At 35.1% G+C, this 14,749-nt stretch overlaps 1 protein-coding gene across 2 annotated transcripts in view; it reads right to left on the bottom strand.

The window, feature by feature from the left end:
• Positions 1-14,749, bottom strand: part of PRKG1 (protein kinase cGMP-dependent 1) — a 1,391,770-nt gene that overhangs the window by 222,908 nt on the left and 1,154,113 nt on the right. The window lies entirely within an intron of this gene.

The raw sequence follows: 14,749 nt of genomic DNA, 5'->3' as shown, positions 1-14,749 counted from the left end.
TGGCAGGACCAAAGAGACATAGCTTGAATCCCAGCTTCTCTGCTGACTAGCTGTTTGATCGTGTGCAATTTGCCTAACCTCACTGAGCCTCCACTTTCTCATGTGTAAAATGGGGCTTAAGGTGACCATTGTAAGAAATAAGGAATAATGTGCGGAACAGTATTTAGCAAAATGCCTTGGGAGGCAGGAAATCTGTTTTGTTCCTCAGTGTCACACAGTAAACAACCAATACATTTTTACTTAAAGAGTTAGTAAGCAAATTTAAGAAGGCAACACATGTGAAAATGCATACTATTTAAATTTAAAGTCTTGTACCATCTTGTATCACATATATATAGGTATACTGGCTTGACTATTTTTACAATTTTTAAATTTATCTTACATTTCTTAATATGGATATGAGGACCACTGTTAATTCAGAAGATGTTTAACAGCATAAGAATTAACACCTTATGTAAAATTTTATTTATTTATATGTTACTTTTTTAATGGTTGTTAAACCAGAGTTACCTAGACTACCAAATACTTCAAATCCATATTTTCAATGATGTTATTGTTTAGAAAAAGGTCAAAAGTAGAGAACATCCTCATCAACCTGAAAATACGAACCTCTTCTGGAAGAAGGCAAAAGCAAAATATGGCGAAAATCACAAAGGTATGTATGAATGAGCAACATTTGGGAAACCCTGGCCCAATTTATTATAAGAAATGATTGCTTGAGGATTGTGTTTCTTCTCCATCTGTACATTATCTACCTCTTCACTTGCAAAAGTCTTCCCAGGTTGCTTGTGCTCAAAGACTGAATGCCAAGAGCCCAAACATCAAGGCAAATTGTTTCAGTTATGAAACCTGATGTGATCTTTCAGTCATTCCTTCTCCTGATTGTTGATTATCTGCTTGATCTTGGAATTGTACTATTTTGGTAGTAAATTCTATCTGTTCTTCATTTGTCTTCTAGGTTCAGAGTCACAGTATTCCAACCTGCCTAGATAATGAATCACAGTACAAAATTGATTCCCAAGCCAAGGCCCTTTTAGCCTCTTCTTGCTGACATGCTCTGAGGAAACTATGACTTGATCTGTTCAAAACTCCATACTTTGCAGAATTTGACTTCTACTGTTAATGTACTTATTGCACTGATAGCCTTTAAAATCCATTTACCCAAATAAGCCCTAGAAAGTACTCTGATTCATGACTGGGGTAAAGCAAGTTTCAGAACTGTAATAATATTCAAAGATTCTCTGATAATAGCATAGGGATCTCTGAGCCTCTTGGGTGCAAAAGGCGAAAGTGAGAGTGGGTAATGAATCAGGCAAGTCAGTAGTTCTCTGAATGAAACTTGTTGTATTAAGGATACCAATGTAATTGTTTCATGATTTTTAAAACATTTTAATAGCTTTGTTGAGGTATAAAGGCTTACAATAAACTCCACATATTTAAAGTGCACAATTTGAAAACTTTTGACATTTGTATAGTCGTGACTTTATCACCACAATCAAGGCAATGAACATAGACATCATCCCTCAACATTTCCTTATATTCCTTTATAAGCACTGCCTCCTGCCAACCCTCATGTCCAGACAACAACTGATCTGCTTTTGGTCACTATAGATTAGTTGACATTTTCTCAAATTTTATATAAATGGAATTATACAGTATGTACTATTTTTAAAACTTGGCTTCTTTCATTCAGCGTAATTATTTTGAGATTCATTTATGTCATTGCATATATCAATACATCATTCATTTTTATTGCTGAATAATATTTCATTGTATGAACATACCACAACTTGTTTGCACATTTTTCTGATGATGCTTGTGTGGGTTGTTTTCAGGTGGGGGCTATTACAAAAAAAGCTGCTACGAACACTCATGTACAAATCTTTGTATGAATATAAGCTTTCATGTTTCATGTAAATACCTACAAGTGGAAATACTGGGTCATATGGTGGGTACTATGTTTCCCTTTTAAAGAAACTGCCAACTTGGTTTCCAAAGTGGTTTAACTATCCAACATTCCCATCAGCAGTGTGAGAGAATTACAGTTGCTCCACATTTCTTCAACACTTGGTAAGATCACTCATTTTAAATTTAGTTAATATCTTTAAATAATTGCCCATTTTTTATTGGGATGTTTGTTTTCTCTTTATTGAGTTTTGAGAGTTCTATAAATATTTATTCAGAAATCAATTCTTTTTTCAGATTTGCAATTTGCAAATATTTTCTCCCAGTCTGTGGTTTTTCATTCTCTTAATAGTGTCTTTCAAAAAGCAGAAATTTTAATAAAGTCCACTTTACTATTTATTTTTCTTTTATGGATCATGTTTTAGTAGAGTATCCAAGAAATTTCTGCAAACCCCAAGTTCAAAAATACATCTCCCATTTTTTCCCAAAATGTTTATAGTTTTACTTATATATTTAGCTCTTTGGTCCATTTTAAGTTAATTTTTGCATATGGTTCAAGGTATAGATTCAAGTTTATCTTTTTAACTGAATTGATATCCAATTGCTTCAACACCACTTGACCTTTCTTTACTGAATTACCTTTGAACCTTTGTCGAAAATCAATTGACTGTATATAAACATTGGCCTATTTCTGGACACTTTATTCTGTTCTATTGATCTATTTGTTCATCTTGGAATCAATACCACCCTGTCTTGGTAATTGTGGCTTTAAAATAAGTCTCAAAATCAGCTAGAGTTAGTCCTATCATCTCTCTTCTTTTTCAACATTGTTTTGGCTATATTAGGTCTCTTATATTGCCACATGAATTTTTAAATCAGCTTGTCAATTTCTACACGAAAAATTGTGTTGAGATTAAAAATAGTATTGCATTGAATCTACAGACCAATCTGGAGAGAACAATATTGAGTCAATCTCACCATTTCTCTTGGAAATGTTTTATAGATTTCAATGTATAGGTCTTACACAATTGTGATACAATTTCTCTCTTTTTATGGTTTTGATGCTATTGTAAGGGATAATTTTTAAATTTCAATTTCTGACTTTTGTTGCTTAATTAAGCCTTAATTAATTCCCCTAAAATTATTTATTGCCATCTTTGAAAATGACCCTGGAAAGAGGGGGTGGACTTACAGCCCCTCTTTTTTTAAATTTGTCATATCCTTTTTTTTACACTTTTTAAATTAAAGTTAATAGATCACAACAAGCATTACATTAAAAAACATTAAAAAACATTAAAAAAACATAAGATCTTCCCATATAACCCACTCCCCACTTCCCTAACTCATCATTTTTGTAAATTGTTTTTTTTTGAAGATACATACATTACAAAAATAATGTTACATTAAAAAATATAAGAGGTTCCCATTTACCCCTCACTCCCCGACCGCACTTCTCCCACGTCAACAACCTCTTCCATCATTGTGGCACACTCATCTCACTCAGTGAACACATTTTGGAACACTGTTGCACCGCATAGATAATAGTTTACCCTGTAGTTCACACTCTCCTCCAGTACGTTCAGTGAGTTATGGCAGGATATATAATGTCCAACATCTGACCCTGCAATATCATTTAGGACAACTCAAAGTCCCAAAAATGTCCCCATATCACATCTCTTCTTCCCTCTCTCTACTCTCAGTAACTACTGTGGCCACTTTCTCCATCTCAATGTTACAATGTCTTCTATTACTAGTCACAATGGTTTTATAGTAGAATATCAGTTAGTCCACTCTAATACATATTTTATTCCTCCATTCTGTGGACCCTGGGATGGTGATGTCCACTCCACCTCTTTTAATACTACCTAAAAAGACCTAAAAGGTTTTTTGCACTTTTCAAAATACCTGGATTATATGGTAAAAAAATTATTGTATAGCATAGCTTTCTTAAATATCTCCCACTCCCATTTTATTGTGTGAATGAGTAATGAGAACTATGTGAGGCCAAATACAGCTGGAAATGCTTGTTTCATGTAGACACAGTCTTAATCAGAATATATGGGTAACATTACATTCAAAGATAATTTTAGCAAGAATATTCAGAAGGCTGCAAAAGAGTTTCTTCAGGCATCACAAGTGATTAGTGTAATGACAATGAATCTTACCAATAAAAATCCTTGTCGCCTGTCCAATGTGCGATTTATAACATGTCATTTTTCTTTCAGACTATGTGAAGGAAAAATTAAGAAGCACTCGTTTAGATTTGGAGAGAATACGAATGACAGAGACACACAAAACAGTAGCCAACTTTTAGGAAATTAGCTTCACATGAAACCATTTTTATAACGTTTTTGAAGAGATTTAAAAATTTACATTATTTTTTCTTATTTTGTGATATGTGAAGGAAATTATTTGCCTGAATGACACATTGGAGAATAATAATGAAGAATTGAATTGTTTTTGTAAATAGTTCAATTTCCACTAATGAAAATGACCTTATATTTAAGGAAACAGGGAAAAAGAAACCATTTAATGGAAAAACACTAAGAAACTCTGATGTTTCCCCAACCACCTATGAAAATCTGATCCCTTTTATGACAACAATCATTCAGAGAAGCAGTCCCAAAGCTTTCCTCTAGACAAGAAGCCCTCTTTCAGAAATCCCCTTGCATTTAACAGGATTTTTAAAGCAACCCGTTGGTGTGGACCATTGACCATGAGGTGCAGCAGTGCTCAGAGATGTATTCACCAAGTGCAATGAATGTCTCATGATGATGGAGGAGGTTGTTGTTATCGGGGGAGGAGCAGGGTGAGGGAGGTGAGGGGTATATGGGGACCTCATATTTTTTTAATGTAATATTAAAAAAATAAAGACAAAAAATAAAGAAAACTAATGGGAATTGAATTATTGATCAGGTCCTGACAATTCTTACCCATTTAATGAGCTAAATCAAGTGCTAGTGATATAGCTGCATTACAAAGATTATCAAGAAAATCTAAACAAAAAATGTCTGTGCAACTAATTTTATATTCTAGGTGAAAGTGTTCTTCTGAGAAGTCCAGAAGGTAGGTGCTCAAATTTTGTTGATTAAATTATTTTTTATAGTATGTTAGGCTAGGAAAAATGCTAAGCTGTTCCCATACTAATATTAATAATTTGGTGTGGGGTGGGGTAATGTGTGTATGTGTATGTAAATTTTATATATTGTATGCAATACATACATATCCTGATTCAAAATCAGGATATGATTTCCCTAAAATTTGTTGATTTTTAAATCAGGTTATGATTTCCCTAAAATTCTTCATGTAAGTTATTAGAGAATGTGTCCATATAATGGGACTAGATACCTTCAGCCCAATAGTTCAGCCTCTACCCACCCATGCTTAGGTCCTATGCTGTGTTGGGTTTCCAGGTTCTAATATTCCATTGAGAGCTTGTGGTGAGTTCAGTTTCTTGTCCATGTGAAAACAAGGGACTGTGAGCACAAAAGTACTATAATGGTTAATGATTAAATGCAAAACAGATCATGGGGATGGGAGGACATAACAGATCTCAGTATGATTAAAACATAGATCATGAAGCAGGGATTTCAGGGATTAGATGTTAACAGTAGACCGGGAGCAGATCTCAAAGCAGGGAGAGCAACTAGAAGCCTTTGAGAAGGAAAGTGACACTTGTTTTAGGGAGATAATCATAATCAGAGTGTGTGGAATGGATGGGAAGTAAGCAGTAATGGGCAAAGGGAGACCAATTAGGAGGCTGTACAGTAGTCCAGGGTATAGACATGGTACCACTAACCAAAGCAGTGGCAGTGAGGATGACAAGAAGCAGGTGACATTGAGCTATTCATGCAGTAGAATCTACAGGATTGATTATTGGGGATGTGGTATTTCAGCAGAGGGAATATTTGAAGCAACATTCAATTTTCTGATTCAGGAAACACTTATTACAGTAAGGATTATTGAAAAAGGAATAAATTTGTTTGGAGGTGGAGAAAAAATAAGCTTAGCTTTGTCCAAGTTGCCTTTGAAGCATCCAAATGATATCTAAATGGAAATGTCCCATGGGAAACTGGGGTTAGTGTTTAGGAGAAAAATATTGTTTGGAGATATAGATACAGTACTGTTTCCATGCCACTACATGCTTCTCCTGTAATATCATGTAGCAATCTTTAGCATAATCGCCTATATACCTGTAAATCCTGAACAAGAAAATAAGTTCAGGGTAAAGAAGTAAAGGAACAGATTTTTTTTTTCAGAATCTTTCCCTGATTCTCCCATCTTATAGGTGAGGTAGTAATACTAATAAGGTCAATTCTGGCATTACCAAGTCAGTTGTTCAAAAATAAGTGGGTCCTAAAATGTCTTAAAAAAGAACAAAGTTGGAAGACTCTTACATCCTGATTTTAAATAATATTACTTAGCTATAGAAAAACAGCATGGTACTGACATAAAGATAGACAGCTTGAACATTGGAGTGGAATCAGGAACTCAGAAACAGATCCTCAAACCTACAGTCAGTGATTTTTGACAAGGCTGTCAAACCCACCCAAAACTGGGCCAGAACAGTCTGTTCAACAAATGATGCTGGGAGAACTGGATAGCCATATCCAAAGGAAAAAAGAGGACCCCTACCTCACACCTTAAACAAAAATTAACTCAAAATAGATCAGAGTCAAAAATATAAAAGCTATAACCATAAAACTCCTAGAAGAAAATGTAGGGAAACATTTTCAAGATCTTGTGGTAGATGGTAGTTCCTTATACCCAAAGCATGAGCAATGAAAGAAAAAATAGATAAATGGGACTTCCTCAAAATTAAACACTTTTGTTCTTCAAAAGACTTTATCAATAAATTAAAAAGGGAAATGAAAACATGTGGAAACCACATATCATATAAGGGTTGATATCCATGTTATATAAAGAAACCATACAACTCAACAATAAAAAGACAAGAAACCCAATTTAAAAATAGATGAAAAGTTGAATAGACATTTAGAAATATGAAAAGCCAAAAAGTATATGAAAAAATGTTCAACATCACTCAGGAAATGCAGACTAAAACTATTAGATATCATTTCACATCTTATAGAATGGCCATTATTGGGGGGTGAGGGGGGAGGGAGGCAAAACAACCAGAAAGCTACAAGTGCTGGAGATGATGTGGAGAAATAAGAACACTCCTTCACTGTTGGTGGAAATTTAGAATGGTACAAGCTCTGTGGAAGATAGTTTGGCAGTACCTCAAGAAGCTGAACATTGAACTGCCATATGATTCAGTAGTCATATGATCCAGTAGTCCTGTTACTAGGAATATATTCAGAGGAAATAAAAGCAAGAGCATGGAATGACATTTGCACACCAAAGTTCACAGCAGCATTACTCACAACTGCTAAAATATGGAGAGAGCCCAAGTGTCCATCAACCTATGAATGGATAAACAAAATGTGGTATATACATAAAACAGAATGTTACTCAGATATAACAAGAAATGAAATCCAGATGCAGATGACGGCATTGATGAATCTTAAAGACATTATGTTGAGTGAAATAAGCCAGACACAAAACAATAAATATTTTATAGTCTTACCAATATGAAAGAAAATATGATGAGTAGACTCAAGGAGGTAAACTTTAGAGTGTAGGTTACTAGGAGATAGAATGTGGTTTGAGAATGGGAGCTGATGCATAATGTATGTAGAATTTTAATAAGGTTTATTGTAAAAGTGTGAAAATAATACAGTTGATAGTAACACTTTATAATGAGTATATATAATACTGCTGATCTTTAGATGTGATTGTGGCTGAAAAAGGTAGTCTGTTGATGTAATATTTCAACTGAAAGGAAGCTGGAAAATAATCTAGGGAACATGTAACAGTGATTTCTGTGGTGGATGAAGATTGTGGTTAATGAATGTTCTTCTTTTACAAATTGTTAATAATATGGTGATACATGGGAAAATTACAACTAAAGTAACTTATGGACATAGTTAACAGTAATATTGTAATATTTTTGCAAAAAAGATATGTCAATTCTAAAGGGACAACAATTGGGGGTATAAGGAGATATGGGATTTTTCCTTTTTGAATAATGAAAACGTTCTAAAATTGACTGAGATGATGACAGCAGAACTCTGTGATGAAAATGAGGGCTACTAAGTGTGGATTGTACAAAACATGGGCTGTATAACACAGGGAATTCTGTGGTAGAAGAAGATGCTTAATAGATCAAATATGAGAACATGTAACTGTAACAATTACATATTACTGATACAGAGTGTTAATAATAGGGTGGGTTGGGGGAAAATATACCAAATGTAAGTTATGGGCCATATATGGGACATAACTCCCAGGGATGAGCCTCCTGGAATCAAGGGATTACTAACCAGCACTAACTAGCAATGCAATTAGGAAAAGTCCTTGACCAAAATGGGGGAAAGGTAAAGACAAATGAGTTTATATGGCTAAGAAACTTCAAAGTGAGTTGTGAGGTTCCAGAGGTTAGTTACACGTATGCATGTTCAGCAGGATCTCATTGACTGCCAAAGTAAGTACTACCTCAAATAGTAGATCTTCTGAGGGCTCTGGAGACACCCAGGCACTATAAGCAGGGCAGACAGCTGAGGAGTTTGGTGCCCTGCCAGGGGGCCCTACTTTGGAACTTATGCTCCCTTATGTGACAGAGTTGCACTCAGTTGTGGTTCCCCTACACATGGCTCTTCTGCCCCTTCAATTTGAACCTATGGTTAGTACTAGAGTTGATAGGTGTACATCCAAGAAACTTAAATCTTTGGGCTGCCCAAGAGCCAGCGAGGCCCTGAAGCTCAACAGAGTTACAATACCTACTCTCCAGTTCATTGGACTCACCTAGGACACCTAACAAGGGGATGATGATGGACAATGACCATCTCAAGGAACAGAGAGAGTCTGCAACTGCAAGACAGTTCCATCTATCTGCCCAGTGGGATCAAAGACCCCTCTCAATTAGAGGCGGAGTAGGCATCACCATCCCAGAATCCTCAGGATTGGGGAATGAACAATGGACTAAAGTAGACTTAATGGTATTCTAGTATAGATTTACTGTGATTCCAGTAATAGAAGAACTTTTATCATTGATGTGGAAGCAGTGGACACTGGAGATTCTGAGGGGAGGGAGAAGGGAAAAACAAGTATAATATGGGGCCATTTTCAGGACTTGGGAATTGTCCTGAATGACACTGCAATGACAGATACAGACCATTATATAACTTGCCATAACTTACAAAATTGTGTGGGAAAGACTAAACTATTATAATCCATGCTTAGTGGCAACACTTCAGTATGTGTAGGAAAATGTGGGAGGGGTAGGGAGTGGGACATATGGGAACCCCCTATATTTTTTATGTAACATTATATAATCTAAGTACATTTAAAATATAAATATATAAAAAAATATGGGCTATAGTAAGTAGTAATATTTTGACAATGCTCTTTCATAGTTTGTAACTAATGTTTCATAACAAAGCAAAGTGTTGGTGGTGGGGTGATGTATGGGAGCTCTGTACTATGTTATGCATATTTGTTTTGTGAATTCACCACTTTTACTATACACTTATTGTTTATGCATGTTCATATGTGAATGATATACTTCAGTAAAATAAAATAAAAATAACAAATTAGCCCTAACTCCTGCCAGCTTTCTGGCTTTAGACCTTAGCTACAAATCCAGAAGAGGTGAAATCCCACTAGATATTCTGTTAAATTTTACATAGATTATCCATTATAATCCTCAAAAGAATAATGTTTAATGAAAATCAATTAACAATCCTCATTTTTTAAAAAAGTAAAACAAAACCAGAAAATGAGCAGGAGTTGTGCTGGAGTGCTCATTAGTAGCAAGGCAAAGGAGTCTAGTCTGTAGCCCTATGCGAGAAGATCACTGGAACTAAGCCTTGCATAAGACTAGGAGTTCTGGAGCATTTCTGCATATATGGCACAAGCATTAGAAATGATTTGCTTTTGGCCCAGGTAAGACTCAAGAGGTTTTCCCTGAGAGAAAGAGAAAATCCGAGCTTCATAGCTGTGAGATCTGAATTCTTTCTATCCTATTTGAATGATATGAAACTGAAGTTAATATAAAACATATGAAATAGCCATATAGAAATACTCCAGTAACCCAGGAACAAGAAAATCCTTTAGCCCACCAGCCCCATTGAAAATGGATGTGCAGTTAAGAAAAAAACAAACTGCATTCAATAGCAAACCTCACAGAAGGGAGAATCAACAGATAAGTCAAATGGAAGAATTTGCACCCCAATGTGAAGATAGTAAAAAATTTCCAAGAAGAATTTACATTTAAAAACAATTAATATAAAAAGATAGAGTGAAAAAATAGGCGAGAAACATATATACAGATTTGAAAATAATAACAATGATAATAGCTTATTGCACATAGTATTTGCCAGGCATCACTCTATTTTATATACACATTGTGTACATTATCTGGCTTAATAATCTCCTCAACCCTATATGACAAGTACTGTTACCCCCATTTTATAAAACATGAAGCTGAAACTCAGACAAGTGAAGGAAAACAAGAAGGAAAACAAGATCACACAAAATGGTAAAGGACAGATCTGAGATTTGAACCCAGGAAGTCTGATTTCAGAGCACATACTCTTAATCACTATGCTGCACCAATTAGAAATACTAAAAATAATTTTCAAAAATAGTCATAGGAAGTACTCAGTGGATGCAGTGAACTGAAGGAAGAAGTAGAGAACTGCATAATGGTATGCTTGAAGGAAGAAGTAGAAAATTGTATGATGAATCTGAGAGAATCTTTCCAGATTCCTTTACAAATGTAGCACAAAATGATACAGAAATGAAAAATAAAGAGGTAAGGGTGGTAGAATAAGGAGGCTAAACCTGGGGTAATAAGAGTTCAAAATGAGAGACTAGAGAAAATGGGGTATAAGAAATATGGAAGAAATAATGCTGAGAATTTTCCAGAGTTGAGGAAGACTAAATTATCAAAAGAAAGGAACCCAGAAGTGTCTGTGACTCAATTAGTTGGGCTCCCATCTATCATATGGGAGGCTCTGGGTTTATGTCCAGGGCCACCTTGTAAAGGCAAAGCTGGTCGGTACATGGTGGAGAGCTGACGGCCGGTGCACCGTGGAGAGCTGATGCAGCAAGATGACACAACAGAAAGGAGACAAGCAGATACAGAAAAAATGTGCTAGTGCATGGACACAGAGAAGAGACAGCAAAAGAAAAGGAACAAGCTGCAAGGGGGAGGGGGGATAAATAAATAAATCTTTTAAAAAAAGAAGAAAGGCTCTCAGGGACACATGATTAGGAAATGACCAGGCAGTCTAGCATCTGAGATGGAACTCTTTACCATGTGCTGTGTTGAGCACTTTCCCTTTAGGGGAAAGGTAGGAGGTACTGGTGAGTGAGAACTCAATCTCTCTCTCTCAAGATCATCTTGGTATTACATAATTACCATTACCAGAGATGCAAAATGGGTGTTTGGCGCAGAATTTGACATCATATGATGTTTACCTATATTCTATATGGTTTCACATAAGTCAGAAACCTTGAAATAATGAGAAGTGAAATTACAGAATGATAGATCCATGAGTTATTGGACTAAACCTAGAGTAATTTAATCTAAATGCATCCTTGATTTTCATGTATATAGGGAAGAAATACTTCTGAAAAGAGTAAAACATTTTGCTGTCTCTTTTGTGTGTATAAACTATTATCACAGAAGAAAATGGTGCTTGATCCAAATAATAGTGCATAATTTGCATCATGCCAACCAAACAAAGTGAAAGTATTAAGTGACCAGAACTTTCTAGTAATGAGATGCTTTGGTTCATGGCTATTAATTACTTAGTTTATGGAATAGCTAGAGTAATGACATGACTGTCCCCATTCAATAAGGAAATGAAGCTTGCTATTTCTAGAGGCAGTACTGCATAGAGTTTAGGAAGCTGAGTTCGGGAGTCAAGGTATGGAATTCACATTTCAGCCCTGTCCTGCAATTATCTACTGTGTACCTCTGGGCAAGGTGCTTAATCAGTACTAATATTAGGCAATCTCAGTTTCCAAACAAATGGCCAAGAACGTATTCAGTTCACCCAATTGCCAATCATGAGGTTATCAATATCTTCATGATCTACTGAGCATCCTCAGGAGAATAAAATAAAATTCCCAGTACATAGAAAATTTTGTTTGTGAGAAGAGCACAGTTTGAAATGCTGTGTTACATACTAACTAATTTTTTTCCAAGTATAAAAATCATGGTTAGCAAACAAGCATAGCTATTATCCAAATATACGGCTGCTGCCAGACTATTTTCTCAACTTTTATCAATTTTTAAGTTTTGTAGAGGGAAAGAAAGGAAACAAATCAATCTGATTTGTGAAAAAATCAAAATTTCTTATATGAAATAATTAATTTCAAAGAAAATATATTTTAAAAAAATAATGAAAACATGTTCCAGATATAGGACATAAAAATGTTAAAATATAAAAAAAAAAAATCAAAACCAGGAAATAAAAAGACAAAGGTAACTTAATAGGTTCACCTCATTTGAAACTAGATTCAGAGTTTACAGAGGCAATATCTGATTAGTAGAAATCACAAAGTGGCAGCCCACTCACAAAATAGTTTGCAGAAGAGTTAGTTGGCTTGCAGATTTTGCTTGTTTGTTTTAATCAAATTAGCTGCCCAAAGTACAAAATTGCTTTTCACATTTTTTTAAAAATCTAGTATTTTTCTGCTTTTCTTAAAAAAACTGTGTCCACATTCCTGCAGAGTAGTAATACCAGTTTGTAGTTTACTAAACTCAGCATGCCCCCTATTTTACATTACCAGGCTGCCCCCTATAGTCAATTTTGCTCAAAATCCCTATTATATGGTCAAACAAATACAAGTCATGGAGGTGAAAAAGAAGGATTTGCAAGGTTGGGCATCATTAGAGAGGTCCATTTCCTCATTCATTCATTTGTTCATTCATTTATACATACAACAATTACTTGTTGAGTATTTGATAAGTACAAGATGCTAGGTTCAAATCAGAATATAAGTATCTGGGACTTCTTTTCATGGAGGTAATACACAGTCATAGATCTGGAGGCACTTACCAAGATGTACATAATACAAAGAGTTGAGGACAAAACATTGGTTAATTTTAGGCAATTCTAAAGAGCGATAACAATATCAAGGGTTCCAAAGAATGGGTAATTTAAAGAAGGATGGAGTAGTCAACAGCGCAGAGCTGTGGCTAAGAAGTGAAGTCAAATGAAGACAGAAAAGAAAGACTTTTCTCATTGGTAAGTAGCAAGTCTCTAGTGAATTTTAAACGCTGAATTTTATCAATCTACTTAGAGTAGATTGTAAGAGTAAAGGGCAAAGAAAGAAAAGAGACAGAGCAGGTAGTTGAGGAGGAAATGGTGGCAGAGGTGTTAAGGACAGGGAGATGGGTCTGTTGTTTTCTAGGCTACCAGAGACCACCCGTGGAAAGGAATGTATACAAGCAAAAGAGAGTCTTGGCACCAGACAGTTCACAAGGATAACCATTTGCTAGATGCCGTGCAAATAGGGCAAACTTTCCTTACCCCATACGCTCAATATCACTGCCTGTGACATATTCTAGGAAGGCATTTTCACCATGAAAGTCTTCTTTAACTGGCTCCAAAATTACAGTATGCTATGAAAGAAAATCTGTCAATTCCTAATTATGCCTTATTTTCTGGTATTCCATTTGTGACCTCAATCAGAAATGATTGCAAATGCTTCTGGTACTTTAGTTTTATGGAAAATAACATTATTTTGCACAGATACTTAATCTTGAACCACTAAAATCAGGTGGTATCTTTCTCTAGAAACCTCAATCCTCTACATATTTAATAAATAAGGGAAAGAAAGATTAGAATACAAATGTTAAATTTGTGCAGTTTATAGTAGTCAGATGATTTTTATTGCATTATTTTATGTATCTACACCAAACATGCTACTCTTCCAACTTTGCCATTGGAAACATCTAATACCAAGGAAAGAAAAAAAATGGAGAGTGCATTTAATTCTGAATTTTCATAAGGTAGTATGGCCTTGGTAAGATGACATCAGGAGCTCCTTGTTTCATCTCTGTGATTGTGAAATAGTAAGAAAGAAAATAAAACCTGACATATGATTGTGACTTAAAAGAAAATTTCCCTAACCATTTGTTCATAGAGCTTTTAAACAAAATGCTTATAAAGTATTTTTTTTTTTGTTGTTTCAAATGAAGGCATAATTTGAAATGGAAGCAAAACTGACTGTTCCAAATATTTTAGGAATAAATTATGTCTTATTGCTCTTCCTTTTTAGTAGACACTCCTACACCTGGAATTTGGTACAAAAATAAATGTTTATTGGTTATTTCTTATTTAGATGGCTTATATATATATCACTGAACTTTGAAAAGTCTCATCTATATTTACTGAAAATTAAGATGTGTTGCATGTTAGAAAATGAAAGTAGAATACCCAAGTATATTTATCATAGTTTGTCATACATTCTGTAATCTGCTTTGTATAAGGTAAACTAGCTTTTCCTTTCCTAGTATATGGGAAGAAATCCCAAGTACTTTTTTCTTGAGGTCTTAGTTTAAAAGTGGAGTATCAGTCACCTTGCAGTATGCCTCTACTAGTTCAGACTTCAGAACCCATCCAAATTCAACCTTTGAGGAGTACATTTCTTCCACCTCCATCACCATGACCAGTGATAACAAAAACCATCCAGAGGTAAACCCCAAAAAGGCTTCACTGCCTCCTCGTCCACTGTTTGTAAAATAAGGTTTTGGATTTCAGAA

The sequence above is a fragment of the Dasypus novemcinctus genome, chromosome 6 (genome assembly GCF_030445035.2).
Source record: "Dasypus novemcinctus isolate mDasNov1 chromosome 6, mDasNov1.1.hap2, whole genome shotgun sequence".
NCBI lineage: Eukaryota > Metazoa > Chordata > Mammalia > Cingulata > Dasypodidae > Dasypus > Dasypus novemcinctus.
This window is presented reverse-complemented; position numbering and strand designations above follow the sequence as displayed.